We start from the raw sequence: 16,161 nt of genomic DNA on the forward strand, positions 1-16,161 counted from the left end.
ACTTAGGGTACTTTCACACTTGTGTTAAACTTTTCTGGTATTGAGTTCTGTCCTAGGGGCTCAATACCGTAAAAAAACTGATCAGTTTTATCCTAATGCATTCTGAATGGAGAGCAATCCGTTCAGTATGCATTAAGAGGTCTTCAGTTCAGTCACAGTACAGGTTTTTGGACGAAGAAAATAGAAAAATGACATTTTTTGTCACATTACACCACAAAAAGTGTAATTCCAAGCGATCAAAAAGACATATGTACCCCAAAATAGTACCAATCAAACAGTCATCTCATCCTGCGAAAAGTAAGCCCCTACATAAGACAATCGTCCAAAAGATAAAAATAAATAAATAAATATGGCTTTCAGAAAATGGAGACACTAAAACATGATTTTTTTCTTCAAAAATGCTTTTATAGTGTAAAACTGAAATAAATGTAAAAAGTAGACATATTAGGAATCGCCGCATCCATAAGAATCTCCTCTATAAAAATATCACATGATTTACCCCCTCAGGTGAACGCCGAAAAAAAAGAAGCCAAAAATGCAATATTTTTGTCAACTTCACCACAAAAAGTGTAATTCCATGCAATCAAAAAGTCATACACACCCCGAAATAGTACCAATCAAACTGTCATCTCTTCCCGCAAAAAATGAGCCCCTACTTAAGACAATCACCAAAAAGGTAAACAAAATATAGCTTGAGACACTAAATTGAGACACTAAAACATGATTTAAAAAAAAAATGCTTTTATTGTGTAAAACTGAAATACATAAAAAAGTAAACATATTAGGTATCACCACGTCCGTAACAACCTTCTCTAAAAATATCACATGATCTAACCCCTAAGGTGAATTCCATAAAAAAAGAACAAAATAAAAACTCTGCCAAAACAACCAATTTTTTGGTCACGTTGCCACATAAAGTGTAATATTGAGTGATCAAAAAAATTATATGTACCCAAAAATGCTACCTATAGAAACGTCAACTATTTCAGCAAAAAATTAGCTCCTACACAATAGAATCGGCAAAAAAAAATATATATATAGCTTTCAGGAAAAGGTGACACAAAAAACATTATTTTTTTCACAAATGCTTTTATTGTATAAAACTAAAATAAAAATTACAAAATAAACATATTAGGTATTGCAACGTCTGCAATGACCTGCTCTATAAACATATCACATGATCTACTCCCTCAGTTAAACGCTGTTAAAAACTTAAATAAAACATTTGTCAAAATAGCAATTTTTTGGTCACCTTGCCCCAATAAAGTGTCATGATGAATGATCCAAAAAATCATATGTACCCAAAAATGGTACCAATAAAAATGTCAGCTCTTCCTGCAAAAAAGAGCCCCTGCACAAGACGATTGGCAAAAAATAAAAGAAATGTAGCTTTCAGAAAATTAAAACACAAAAACATTAATTTGGTTTTAAAAAATGCTTTATTATGTAAGACTGAGACAACAAAAAAATACACATATTTGGTATTGTCACGTCCGTATCAACCTGCTCTATAAAAGCAACACATGATCTATCCTGTCAGTAACATGACATACAATATGTCACAAGAAAACTATTTCAGAATCTCTTGTATAAGTAAAAGCGTTTCAGAGTTATTACTACAAAGTGAAACATGTCAGATTTGCAAAATGTGGCTTGGTCCTTAGGGTGAAAACTGGCTTGGTCTTAAAGGGGTTAATTTGGCGGACTGAAAATTGGATCATTCATTTCTATTATTGAGTACATTCAGAACACACACAAAGTGCTGGGAGAAAAAAGTAAGTGAACCCTTTGTATTAATCCCTCAAGTCACAGTGTCGTAATAGTACATAGGTGCAAGTAGGTTGTGAGGGCTAGGGCCCCTTTCACACGGGCGAGTATTCTGCGCGGGTGCAATGCGTGAGTTGAACGCATTGCACCCGCACTGAATCCTGACCCATTCATTTCTATGGGGCTGTGCACACAAGCGGTGATTTTCACGCATCACTTGTGCGTTGCGTGAAAATCGCAGCATGCTCTATATTCTGCGTTTTTCACGCAACGCAGGCCCCATAGAAGTGAATAAGGCCGCATGAAAATCGCAAGCATCCGCAAGCAAGTACGGATGCGGTGCGATTTTCACGCATGGTTGCTAGGTGACGATCGGGCTGGGGACCCGATCTGTATTATTTTCCCTTACAACATGGTTATTAAGGGAAAATAATAGCATTCTGAATACAGAATGCAAAGTAAAATAGTGATGGAGGGGTTAAAAAAATATATATATTTACTCACCGAGTCCACTTGATCGCGTAGTTGCGGATCTCTGTCTTCTTCTGTAATGTTGAGCTGCCGGCTAAGAACCTGTGGTGACGTCACATCACATGATCCAATGACATGGTCCCTCACCATGGTGATGAACCATGTGATTGGACCATGTGATGAGCACAGCGACATCATCAAAGGTCCTATTCCTGTGCACAGCAACGAAGAAGACAGAAGAGAAGCCGGGCTGCGAGATCAAGTGGATTAAGGTCAGTAGGGGCGATGGTCCGATCCTGAGAGGCGTTGGTGCGCACGTGTCCTGCTGCTTCCTTGGCTCCGGCGTCTCTGGTTACGTCCAACGTGGTATGTAAGATGGCGTCCCACGTGACCCGAGAGATGTCTGCGTCACTGCGGTCAGCTGAGCAATTATGTCAGCTGTTGCGGCCAGCTCTGTTAGATAGCTACAGGTTGCGGTCTCTGTTTCTAAAAGTCTTTGGCTACTAAACCATTTAATAAATGGGTCGGAATACTGTCTATAATAGTTCTATTGGTTCTATTATAGACATCCATGGGGTTAATAGAGGAAGGGGGCCCCCTCTCTCAACCATCGGGACTGCTGCCCTGCGACTGCAGCGCCTGGTCGTTGTCATGGCAACCGGACTCTTTGCAAAGGCGTCCGGTGTTGCCACCTACAGGAAATCTGGTAGTATTATACTTTGCAATGCAAGAGCATTGCAAAGTATAGTACAACCATCAGCCCCACTGGATCTTCAATATCCAAGAGGGAACTAATAAAAAAAAAAATTGAAAATAATAAAAGTAAAAATAAATACCGGTAAATAAAAATGTAAATTAAAAATAAATTGCCTTTTCCTATAAAAAAAACACACACATTAGGTATCACTGCGTCCGTAACGACCATCTCTAAAAATATATCACATGATCAACCCCGTTCAATAAACACCATAAAAAATAAAAACGGTGTAAAAAGTAATTTTTGTCACCTTACATCACAAAAAGTGCAACACCAAGCGATCAAAAAGGCGTATACACCCCAAAATAGTACCAAACAGTTACCTCATCCTGCAAAAAATGAGCCCCTATTTAAGACAATCGCCTAAAAAATAAAAAGCTATGGCTCTCAGACTATGGAGACACTAAAACATAATTTTTTTGTTTCAGAAATGCTATTATTGTGTAAAACTAAAATAAATAAGAAAAGGTATACATATTGGGTATTGCCACGTCCGAAACGATCTGCTCTATAAAACTGTCACATGACCTAACCCCTCAGAGGAACGCTGTAAAAAAAAAAAAACTGTTCCAAAACAGCCAATTTTTGGGTCAACTTGCCCCATAAAGTGTAATAATGAATGATCAAAAAATAATATGTACCCAAAAAATGGCACCAATAAAAACCTTAACTCTTTCTGCAAAAAATGAGCCCCTGCACAAGACGATCGGTAGAAAAATAAAAAACTTTTTCAAAAATGCCTTATTATGTAAAACTGAAACAAAAAAACAAAAAAAAGTAGACATATTTGATATCACTGCGTCCGTAACAACCTGCTCTATAAAAATAGCACATGATCTACCATGTTGGATGAATCTTGTAAAAAATTTGAGATGACAAAACGGTGCCAAAACAGCAATTTTTTTGTTACCTTGCCTCACAAAAAACTTAATATAGAGCAATTAAAAATCATATGTAACCCAAAATAGTACCCATAAAACTGTCACCTTATCCCGTAGTTTCCAAAATAGGGTCACTTTTTGGGAGTTTCTACTGTAGGGGTGCATCAGGGGGGCTTTAAATGGGACATGGCATCTAAAACCAGTCCAGCAAAATCTGCCTTCCAAAAACCATGTTGAGTTCTTTTCCTTCTGCGCCCTGCCGTGCGCCCTTACATCAGTTTACAACCACATGTGGGGTGTTCCTGTAAACCGCAGAATCAGGGTAATAAATATTGAGTTTTGTTTGGCTGTTAACCCTCAATGTGTTAAAGAAAAAAAATGTCATAAAATGGAAAATCTGCCAAAAAAGTGAAATTTAGAAATTTCATCTCCATTTTCCTTTAATTCTTGTGGAACACCTAAAGGGTTAACAAAGTTTGTAAAATCAGTTTTGAGTAACTTGAGGGGTGTAGTTTCTACAATGGGGTCATTTATGGGGGGTATCCACTATGTAAGCCCCACAAAGTGACTTCAGACCTGAACTGGTCCTTAAAAAGTGGGTTTTGGAAATTTTCTTAAAAATTTTAAGAATTGCTTCTAAACTTCTAAGCCTTGTAACGTCCTAAAAAAATAAAATGACATTTCCAAAATGATGCCAACATAAAGTATACATATGGGGAATGTTAAGTAATAAATATTTTATGAGGTATCACTTTCTGTTTTAGAAGTTGAGAAATTGAAATTGAAATTTAGAAAAATGCGAATTTTTAAAAATGTTTGGTATATTTGGGATTTTACATAAATAAAGGTGAAATATATTGACTCAAATGTATGACTGTCATGAAGTACAATGTGTCACGAGAAAATAATCTCAGAATGGCTTGGATAAGTAAAAGCGTTCCAAAGCTATTACCACATAAAGTGACGCATGTCAGATTTGTAAATTTTGACCTGGACACTGGGGCATCAATGACATTTGGTCATGAAAGGGTTAAAGATGGTACCCGGTCCGGAGCAGAGAAAGCGCCATAGACATCAGGTGCCTGCTGTTTCACACAGCTGACACCCATGGTTAATGTCTGCAATTGGCAATAACTCCAATCGCAGTGTTTAATCCCTCAGATGCCGTGGTCAAATGTGACGACGGCATATAAGAGCTAAAAACCCTAAAAGTGTGCCTTCCCTTTTTGAGATGGAGGAAGGCCAGAGCCTGTACAAGGCGTAATTACTACTATATTCCAAATAAATAAATAAAAATTTAAAGAAGATCTAGGCAATAGCAATGAAAAGATTTTTATTTTTTATTCAAACAAGAAACCTTATAAATGTGGTATCATTGTAATCCTGCTTACCCAGAGAATAAAGATGAGTTTTACCGAATGGGGAATGCCGTAATACAAAATCCATAAAACTGTGGTGGAATAGCTTTTTTTTTTCTAATTCCACCATATTCCTACTACATCCTATGCAATATCAAATGGTGAGGTTAGAAATTACAACCTATCCCACAAAAAAACAAGCTCTCAGACAGCCAGTGAACTGAAAAATAAAAAATGTTATGGCTTCGGGAAGGCAGGGAGTAAAAGATGAAAACACAAATACTAAATATTGCCATGTCACAAAGCTGTTAAAAATTAACTCAGGTGAATGGCCACAAAGCTACAAAAGTATACTGACCTAATATTAGGACACTACGTCTCCACATAGTTTGAATGTCCTAGGGAATGTACATACTTTGGTATATATGATAGGGAACACAGTAAAAATAAACAAAGAAAATATCCAGAGATACAATAAAATATATAACAAAAAGTAAAGTAAATAAACTCTAGACTAAATAAACCCCAAATCAGTGTCCTGAAGACTACATCAAAAATGCACATAAACCCACAAAAAAAAATATATGCAGAATGCAATAACACAAAAAAAGTGCAAATCTGCATATGTTATGTACAAACCCATTAGAGACCCAAGGTAATGCAGCGGCAGACCACCACCTTAATTCCCCTGACATGCCCAAAACCCTGAAATATGCTTCATTCTGAGGGAGAAAGAGCAATGTGAGAGGACCCAGATCTCAAAATTCTTCAAGAGAAAACTAGAAAGCTGAGGAAGGTGGGATGGGTTGATGATGAAGGTTTTGGGATTGAAAAGTCAGCCAGGGGTGCCATATTTTTCTGAATTTGCTAAGATTTTTTAGCACCCAACTTAGGAAAGCTTCCATTCTACATATAGTACAAACTTTGGATAACCATTCCTGAAAACTAGGGGTTGGTGAGATTTCCAATGACATAAGGATTAGGAGTTTGGCTGCAGTGATTAACCATGTAAGCAGATTGGGGCCTTTAGACTAAGTTTGCAGTGAACAGTGTAAAGGGTCGACCTGTCATTTTTCTGCAAGTAGATTCAATTAGTTTCCATTAGGGCTAGATAAGTGGACAGACCTACCAGATGCGAGCTATAGTTACTAGGTGCATATTACAACTAGAATTGAGCGAACCCGAACTGTAAAGTTCGGGTTTGTACCGAACTTTACGATTTTTGGCACCCGAACCTTTCTGTAAAAGTTTGGGTTTGGGTTCGGTGTTCGGCTATATCTTGGCGCTTTTTGAAAGGCTGAAGGGCAGCCAATCAACAAGCGTTTAACTACTTTGCCATAAAAGGCCATAACTATGCTTACTAATGGCATGGCTGTGATTGGCCAAGTGCAGCATGTGACCCAGCCTCTATATAAGCTGGAGTCACATAGCGCCGCACGTCACTCTGCTCTGATTAGTGTAGGGATAGGATGATGCTGCTGTGAGGGAGAGATTAGGGCAGAATTCTGGTGTTGTACAATCTGCAAACTACAGCGATAATTGAGGGTGCTATGCTACAATATTGTACCCAGCCCTGAGCCCAGTGATACTCCAAAATAATTTTGGATCCATCTGTTAGTGAGGTCGGCGGCGGCGGGCATTTTGTTAAATGCAGTCACCTTGAAACTGCATGTTAACTGCCCGTGTGCCAGGGACATTAGTCTACTTCTGTTCTGGTAGCTCAGTGGAGGTGAAATTCCCTTTGTAGGGGTACTTGACCTGCCAAAAACCAGCAGTGTATACCTGACATGGAAAATTATTCAATTACATTAGTCTGTGAGACTGTCACACATTTTTGTGACAGAAAGCAAGTTTTTTATCTGTCTGCCACAGGCACTGCATATCTGACAGTCCAATAAAACTGTTAAATAGTGCCGTTACCTTGCTGCTGTAAAAAAGCAACATTTTTGTGCCAGATAGCACTTTTGCGTACAGCGCAGTATTACCTATTTTATAATTAAGCAGTGAAAAACTGCATTTCTACAGTTGTTTGCAATAAACACTGGTTTCGGCCTACATAGCAGATCTGAGGCCTACCCTGTATTTCTTTCATGTGAAGTAACCAGTGGAACTCTGCATTTACACAGTTGGTTGCCATAAAACACTGTACTATTGCCGCAGAGCACTTTTGCGTAATACTGCATTTCTATAGTTGGTTGCCAAAAAAAGTGTTTTAGTGCCACAGTGCACTTTTGCGTACACCTCAGTATTAATACCTATTTTAAAATTAAGCAGTGAAATACTGCATTTATATAGTTGGTTGCCAATAAAAGTGTTCTAGTGCCACAGTGCACATTTGCGTACAGCACAGTATTATCAATTTTGCAATTAAGCAGTGAAATACTGCATTTCTATAGTTGGTTGCCAAAAAAAGTGTTTTAGTGCCCCAGAGCACTTTTGCGTATAACGCAGTATTACCTATTTGATAATTAAGCAGTGAAAAACTGCATTTCTACAGTTGTTTGCAATAAACACTGGTTTCGGCCTACATAGCAGATCTGAGGCCTACCCTGTATTTCTTTCATGTGAAGTAACCAGTGGAACTCTGCATTTACACAGTTGGTTGCCATAAAACACTGTACTATTGCCGCAGAGCACTTTTGCGTACTGCGCAGTATTACCTATTTGATAATTAAGCAGTGAAAAATGTCATTTCTACAGTTGTTTGCAATAGACACTGGTTTTGTGGTAGATTGCACATTTTCGGTGTACGCTGCGTTTCTGACAGTCAAATTAAACCGTTATATTCTGAAGTTAAATTGTTGGTTTGAAAATTCCAACTTTTGGTGGTAGTGAAGTAATTGTATTCAATTGCTCTGTTACACTGTTGTGTGACCTAAAGAAATTTATTCTGTTTATGACACGGGCACTGCCTTGCTGTTAAGAAAATTAATTGTTGACTATTGGCAGTTTAATTGACACCTGGTGGGTGAATGCAAATAATGAGGAGAACATCAAATAAGGGACGTGGACATAGTCATGGTGGTGTTGGTGGAGCTCCTGTTGCAAGGAGAGGACGTGGCCGTTCTGCGCCAGCTACACGTCCAAGTGAAACACCTTCCTCAGGTGCGAGTAGGCGCCAGAACCTGCAGCGCTATTTGGTAGGCCCCAATGCCGCTCTACGGATGGTGAGGCCAGAACAAGTAAAGGCGCTAGTAGATTGGGTGGCTGACAGTGGATCAAGTTCCTTCACGTTATCTCCCACCCAGTCCTCTGCAGAAAGCTCAGAGTTGGCACCTGCAGACCATGCCCATCAGTCTTTTACCTCACCCCCTTGCAAATCAGCCAAGCAGTCTGAGCCCCAAGTCATGCAGCAGTCTCTTATGCTTTTCGATGACTCTGCTGGCAGGGTTTTCGAGGGCCATCCACATAGCCCTGCCCCAGAAGTGGAAGACATTGAATGCACTGATGCCCAACCACTTATGTTTCAGGATTAGGACATGGGAATACCACCGAAGCACGTCTCTGATGAGGACAAAACTCAGGTTCCAACTGCTGCGGCTTTGTGCAATGTGCAGACCGACAAGGAGGGATGGGGGAAAGACTGGGTGGAAGATGATGTGGAGGACGATGAGGTCCTAGACCCCACATGGAATGAAGGTCATGCCAGTGACTTTCATAGTTTGGAGGAAGAGGCAGTGGTCACACCAAGCACACAGCACAGCAAAAGAGGGAGCAGGGTGCAAGCAGCCGTCTCGAAGACAGTACGCCTGCTACTGCCCACCGCATCCAGGGACCGAGCACTTCAAAGACAGCTCCAAGGAGTTCCCTGGCATGGCAGTTCTTCACACAATGTGCTGACGACAAGACCCGAGTGGTTTGCATGCTGTGCCATCACAGCCTGAAACGAGGCATTAACATTCTGAACCTGAGCACAACCTGCATGACCAGGCATCTACATGCGAAACACAAGCTGCAGTGGAGTAAGCACCTTAAAAACCAAGAAAGGGCTCAGGCCTCTTCTGCTGCTGTCTCGGCCTCTTGCTCCACCTCTGGAGTAACATTGTCACCTGCCGCCCAGCAAACAGAGGATGTGCCACCAACACCACCATCATTGTCACCGAGCATCTCCACCATGTCACACGGAAGTGTTCAGCTCTCCATCTCCCAAACCCTGGAGAGAAAGCGGAAGTACCCAACTACCCACCCTCGATCCCTGGCCCTGAATGCCAGCATTTATAAACTACTGGCCTTTGAAATGCTGTCATTCCGTCTGGTGGAAACGGACTGTTTCAGACAGCTGATGGCGGTTGTTGTCCCACAGTACGTCGTTCCCAGCCGCCACTACTTCTCCAGACGAGCCGTCCCTTCCCTGCACAACCAAGTGGCGGAAAAAATCAAGTGTGCACTGCGCAACGCCATCTGTGGCAATGTCCACTTAACCACAGATATGTGGACCATTAAGCACGGGAAGGGATGCTATATCTCCCTGGGTAAATGTAGTGGCGGCTGGGCCCCAGGCAGATAGCGGTTTGGCACATGTCCTTCCAACACCAAGGATCGCAGGGCATTATTCTTTGCCTCCTCCTCTTCTACCACCTCCTCATCCGGTCAGCGAAAGACCTTCACCACCAACTTCAGCACAGCCAGGGGTAAACGTTAGCAGGTGGTTCTAAAACTGATGTGTTTTGGGAACAAACCCCACACCGCGCAGGAGCTGTGGAGGGGTGTAGAAGAACAGACCGAACAGTGGTTGCTGCCAGTGAGCCTCAAGCCCGGCCTGGTGTGCGATAATAGGCGAAATGACGTTGCAGCTCTGGGACTAGCCGGTTTGACGCACATCACTTGCCTGGCGCATGTGCTTAATTTGGTGGTGCAGAAATTCATTAACAACTACCCCGACATGTCAGAGCTGCTGCATAAAGTGTGGGCCGTATGTGCGCGCTTTCGCCGTTCTCATCCTGCTGCTGCTCGCCTTTCTGCGCTGCAGCGTAACTTCAGCCTTCCCGCTCACTGTCTCATATGCAACGTGCCTACCAGGTGGAACTCCACCTTGCATATGCAAGAGAGACTGTGCGAGCAGCAGCAGGCGATAGTGGAGTTTCAGCTTCAGCACGCACGGGTGAGTCGCTCTGCGGAACAGCACCACTTCACCACCAATGAGTGGGCCTCCATGCGAGACCTGTGTGCCATGATGCGCTGTTTCGAGTACTTCACCAACATGGCCAGTGGCGATGACGCCGTTATCAGCATCACAATACAACTTCTATGTCTTCTTGAGAAAACACTTAGGGTGATGATGGAAGAAGATGTGGCACAGAAGAAGGAGGAAGAGGGGTCATTTCAAAGGGTTTCAGGCCAGACATTTAGAAGTGGCTCAGAGGGTGGGTTCCTGCACCAGCAGAGGCCAGGTACACATTTGGCCAGCCAGGGCACAGTTCTGGAGGAGGATGAGGAGGAACCATGTTCATAGCAGGGTGGCACCCAACACAGCTAGTGGCCATCACTGGAGCGTGGCTGGGGGGATACGGAGGACACAGACGATATACCTCCCACAGAGGACAGCTTGTCCTTACCTCTGGGCAGCCTGGCACACATGAGCGAATACATGCTGCAGTGCCTGCTCAACGACCACAGAGTTGCCCACATTTTAACGTGTGCAGACTACTGGGTGGCCACCCTGCTGGATCCCTGTTACAAAGACAACGTGCCGTCCTTAATTCCCTCACTGGAGCGTGATAGGAAGACGCGCTCCTAAGAGCATTAACAACTGGGTGGCCACCCTGCTGGATCCCTGTTACAAAGACAACGTGCCGTCCTTAATTCCCTCACTGGAGCGTGTTAGGAAGACGCGCTCCTAAGAGCATTAACAACTGACACCGTGGGACAAGTGGAAGCACAAGGCGAAGGCAGAGGAGGAGGAGGTCGCCAACGCTGCTGGGTCACCGCCAGCACCTCAGAAGTCAGGGTTAGCATGGCCGACAGGTGGAAAAGCTTTTTCACCTCGCCACAACAACCGGCACCACCAGCTGATATGGAACGTTTTAGCAGGAGGCAGCATTTGAACAACATGGTGGAACATTACATGTGCGCATGCCTACACGCACTGACTGATGGTTCTGCCCCATTCAACTTCTGGGTCTCCAAATTGTCCACATGGCCTGAGCTTGCCTTTTATGCCTTGGAAGTGCTGGCCTGCCCTGCAGCCAGTGTATTTTCTGAACGTGTATTTAGCACGGCAAGGGACGTTATTACAGACAAATGCAGCTGCCTGTCCACAGCCAACGTGGACAAGCTCACGTTCATTAAAATTAACCAGGCTTGGATCCCATAAGACTTGTCTGTACCTTGTGCAGAATAGACATGTATACAGGCCTTACCCAGTCATTGTTATACTACAGGGCAATTGCTCGTTGTATATTTAATATTTCCCACTCTTTTGGGGTGTACCTTAACTTTTTTTAAAACAAACAGTGTTGGCTACCTCGTCCTCCTCCACCGCCGCTTCCACCTACACCGCTACGTCCACCGCCTCCTCCACCACCTACTCCATATGGACCTCCAACTCATAAATCAAGATTATTTTTTTTAATTTGTACGTATTTTATTTTGTCATTTCACTAAATTGTCTGTTACATTTTTGGGTGAAATTCACCAATTTTTGGCTGTAATATACCCCTGCTCTACCTAGTAGACAGGTAAAAGCATTTCACTAATTTGTCTGTTACATTCTTTGGTGAAATTCACCTATTTTGGGCTGTGATATAGCACTGCTATACCTAGTAGACAGGTAAACAAATGTCACTAATTTGTCTGTTACATATTCGGGTGAAATTCACGAATTTTTGGCTGTAATATACAACTGGTCTACCTAGTAGACAGGTAAGAACATTTCACTAATTTGTCTGTTACAGATTCGGGTGAAATTCACCAATTTTTGGCTGTGATATACCCCTGCTCTGCATAGGTAACAGGGACCGAAATTTTTTTAAATCATCTGTTCCATTGGTGGGTGACATTAACCCATTTCTGGCGATGAAAAACCCCTGCTCTGCATAGGTGACAGGGAATTAAATTTCTAGAATTCATCTTTAATTGGCCCTGTCATTCGATCCTTCTGCTTCAATAGTTTCTCCCACATTTCCGCTAGATCACATTGCAGCCATTAACCTGCCTTGGATGTGGTCTCTCTTTCTCACGCTCTCCCTCTCCGGCTTGGAACCCTGATTCTCCGATAACCGTGATCAACATTGTAGGCGCAGAAAAGAACATCGAAAGTTGATAGAGAAGATATCCAAATGGATGGTGGACGTCACAGGGGCACCTCTGCATAGGTGACAGGAACATCAATTTAAAAAAATTTGTCTGTTACATTGTCGGGTGACATTTTACCAATTTTGCCGGATAGAAACCCTGCTCTGCATAGGTGACAGGGAATTAAATTTCAAAAATACTTCTTTAATTGATGCGCGCCACCTACTTTCATTTAATGCTTAAACTTTAACAAGTTGTCCCACATTTGCGCTTCAATAGTTTGTCCCACATTTCTGCTCTATCATATTTAATTTGAAACAATTAACCTCCCTTGGATGTGGTCTCCCTTTCTCCCACTCCCTCTCCGGCGTGGAACCCTGATTCGCCGATAACCGTGATCAATACGGTAGGCGCAGAAAAGAACTGCGAAAGTTGATAGAGAAAATATCCAAATGGATGGTGGACGTCACGGGGGCAACACTGCATAGGTGACAGGGACATAAATTGAAAAAGTTTGTCTGTTAGGTGACATTTTACCAATTTTGACGGATAGAAACCCCTGCTCTGCATAGGTGACATGGACTTAAATTTCTAAAATTCGTCTTTAATTGGCCCTTTCATTCAATCCTTCTGCTTTAATAACTTGTCCCATATTTCCGCTCCATCACATTGCAGCCATTGACCTCCCTTGGATGTGGTCTCCCTTTCTCACGCTGCCTCTCCGGTGTGGAACCCCGATTCGCCGATAACCGTGATCAACATGGTAGGCACAGAAAAGAACATTGCAAGTTGATAGAGAATATATCCAAATGGATCGTGAACATCACGGGGACGAGCGACATGGTGGGGCACATGGCCCGAGCTTGCCCTTTACGCCTTGGAGGTGCTGCCCTGCCCTGCAGCCATTGTATTGTCTGAACGTTTGTTTAGCACGACTGGAGGGGGTTATCACAGGTTATATTTCCCAATGTTTTGGGGTGTACCCTAATTTTAAAAAAAAATTATAATTAAAACCAAAAAACAGTATAGGCTACCTCCTCCTCCACCGCCGCTTCCACCTACACCGCCACATCCACTGCCTACTCAACCTCCTAGATCAAGATTATTATCTTTTATTTTTATGCATTTTATGTTATTTTAAGTCATTTCCCTATCCACATTTGTTTGCAGATCACTTGCCATGCTCTTAACCACATTTTGCTGCCATTTGCAGCCCTCTAGCCCTTTCCATGACTTTTTTACAGCCATTTTAGTTTAGAAAAGTTCGGGTCCCCATTGACTTCAATGGGGTTCGGGGTCAAGTTCGGGTCCCAAACTCTAACTTTTTTGCAAAGTTCGGCCAAACCCGTCGAACCCGAACATCCAAGTGTCCGCTCAACTCTAATTACAACCTCAGCAAGTATCTGGGCATGATCTTATGCAGGAATTCTGGGGATCTTTACCACCTTATCAGTGTCTTGTAGGAATTTTCTTACGTTTTGAAACACCTCGAGAAACTGTGGGAGTGCCTCAAAATACTTAGGGGGTCATTTATCAAACTGGTGTAAAGTAGAGCTGTCTTAGTTGCCCATAGCAACCAGATTCTTTCTTTTAATTTCCAAAGGAGCTGTCCAAAATAAAAGGTGGAATCTGATTGGTTGCAAGTGCTACTTTACACCAGTTTGATAAAGGCTTCAGTGGCTCAAAGACTAGTTTCTAGACCTTCCACGACACAACCACCAATTCGGCTATCCTGCCCTGTACTAACTAGCTCATTCAATAAATTCTCATATTGATATGTAGGTTGATCAAAGCATTTCTACACAGCAATAAATATGGCTTGTTATAAGGAGGGATAAAGGCGGTAAGTATGATTAAGTATGTACGCTGACCACTACTGATAATGTGTGGTCAACAGAATCTCTGGCACTAGAGTAGTCGTGAAACAGCTACCATTCATCTGGGTATAAAAAGTACTGTCTCCTCCCTGCTGGGCTTCAAGAGCTGGGACTAATTGGAGATATGGGTGTGCACACTGAAACACTCTCCATATAAATCCCTGTTGTCACATTCTACCAACATCACGGAGCAGGAGCTCAGTACAGTATTAGAATGTAGTGGCTCCAATAAGCCGAAGTTATTGCTTTGTGAAGTCTCGCAAAGTGGTACCTTGGAACCGAGCCAGAGTTCGTGAAATGTTTTTTTTACAGTAGAAATTAATTTATGAAGTTATTGAGCGAAGTCTCGCGAGACTTTGCAAAGGAATAACTTCGGCTCATCGGAGCCAATACATTCTAATACTGTACTCTGACTTCGGTTCATCGGAGCCAATACATTCTAATACTGTACTCTGTACAGTATTAGAACAAAGTTTTATGCGAATTGACTTCGGATGTTTCATCCGAAGTTGATTTGCTCATCCCTAATTGCCACACTAACATTTTGTTCCTATGAACTTGCTACTGGATTCCTGACCCTAGCTTGTTACTGGTTGTTATTTGATTTGGACTCTCCTGGTATTGACTTCGGCTTGGTACATTTTCTGGTTCTGTCTTTGTCTACTGTGCCATTCTGTCACTAGCCATCTGTTATTTTGTTTCCCCATGTTCCCCTGCCTGATTCAGGGGTTAACTGCCGCTGATCGCAGCTCCCTCTCATAGAGGCCGGGTCCTGGCTATGTGAATTTGCCGCCAGTACCTGCCTCTTATCTCTATTAAACGTTAATTATCTTTATTGGTGGCGCAGTGGCCACAGTTCCTCCCCTCCTCCATCCCTCTCTCCCCTCACTGAGAGCAGTGCCTGCCATGTTCTGTGATACTAGGCAGTAGCGCAGCCTAGTATCGGTAAAAGGCAAATCCCGGCATTGAATTGATACCAGTATAAAAGTATCGATTAGGTATTGATAATTCGATACCCAATGCAACCCTATTTGCAAGGGTATTTTTAAGTACCGATTGGTTCTTCCCTTCAATTCTGTTTAATACTCTGTGTAATAATTTATACGTTTTCCTTGTATTGAAGTGGGTTAGAGATAGTACCCATCCCCTATAGTGCTGATAAGACCACATTCCTGAGTGATCTCAGAGACTTGTGTGCTGCACACTGGAGGAGGGGCTAACAGTTTTAAAACTCTGACACACATTACCTCAGGAGACTCTATTGCAGACTCTATCCTAGGTAGGATGTAGGTATAAATTGCCCTATCTGTTGTACACCCTGGGGTGTCGGTCATGTGTTATAACGTGGTAGAAAGCCATGGCTTATAGCATGATCAACGGAGTCTCCACCCCATTTAGGCTAGTGATATTTATTAACTTTTTATTATTCTGTATGCAATTTGTGTTATTGTATATTTAATCACACTTAGTAAATATATTTATTCCCTAAGCCTGCGTAAGCATATTCATTCTCAAATCTTTAGAATTTACATTACGTTACAAGTTATCACTTAGTAAAAACTGGACAAACCCTTGAATGTAGCTCTTTTTTTTACCATACTCTACTGTTCCCGTAACTAATCCCTTTCAATTCTTACTATATTTAACATTTTCAAGGTTTTTCAAGCCTCTATCTTTCATGTTTAATCGAAAAAAGCAGTATCCAAGTTGATCTAGAAGACTTCTCTCTCATTCTGTCCTATTTCTGACTGTTTTAGTTGAATGAGACCTAGAAATTCAACATTTTCTTTCCTGTACTGCTCCTCAACTTTGAATAT

General features: G+C 42.1%; 1 protein-coding gene across 1 annotated transcript in view; it reads right to left on the reverse strand.

Annotated features, from left to right (window-relative positions):
• Nucleotides 1–16,161, reverse strand: part of LOC121009531 (A disintegrin and metalloproteinase with thrombospondin motifs 2-like) — a 775,073-nt gene that overhangs the window by 514,567 nt on the left and 244,345 nt on the right. The gene's annotated exons all lie outside the window — the stretch shown is intronic.

This window comes from Bufo bufo, chromosome 1, assembly GCF_905171765.1.
Source record: "Bufo bufo chromosome 1, aBufBuf1.1, whole genome shotgun sequence".
In the NCBI taxonomy this organism is placed as follows: Eukaryota; Metazoa; Chordata; class Amphibia; order Anura; family Bufonidae; genus Bufo; species Bufo bufo.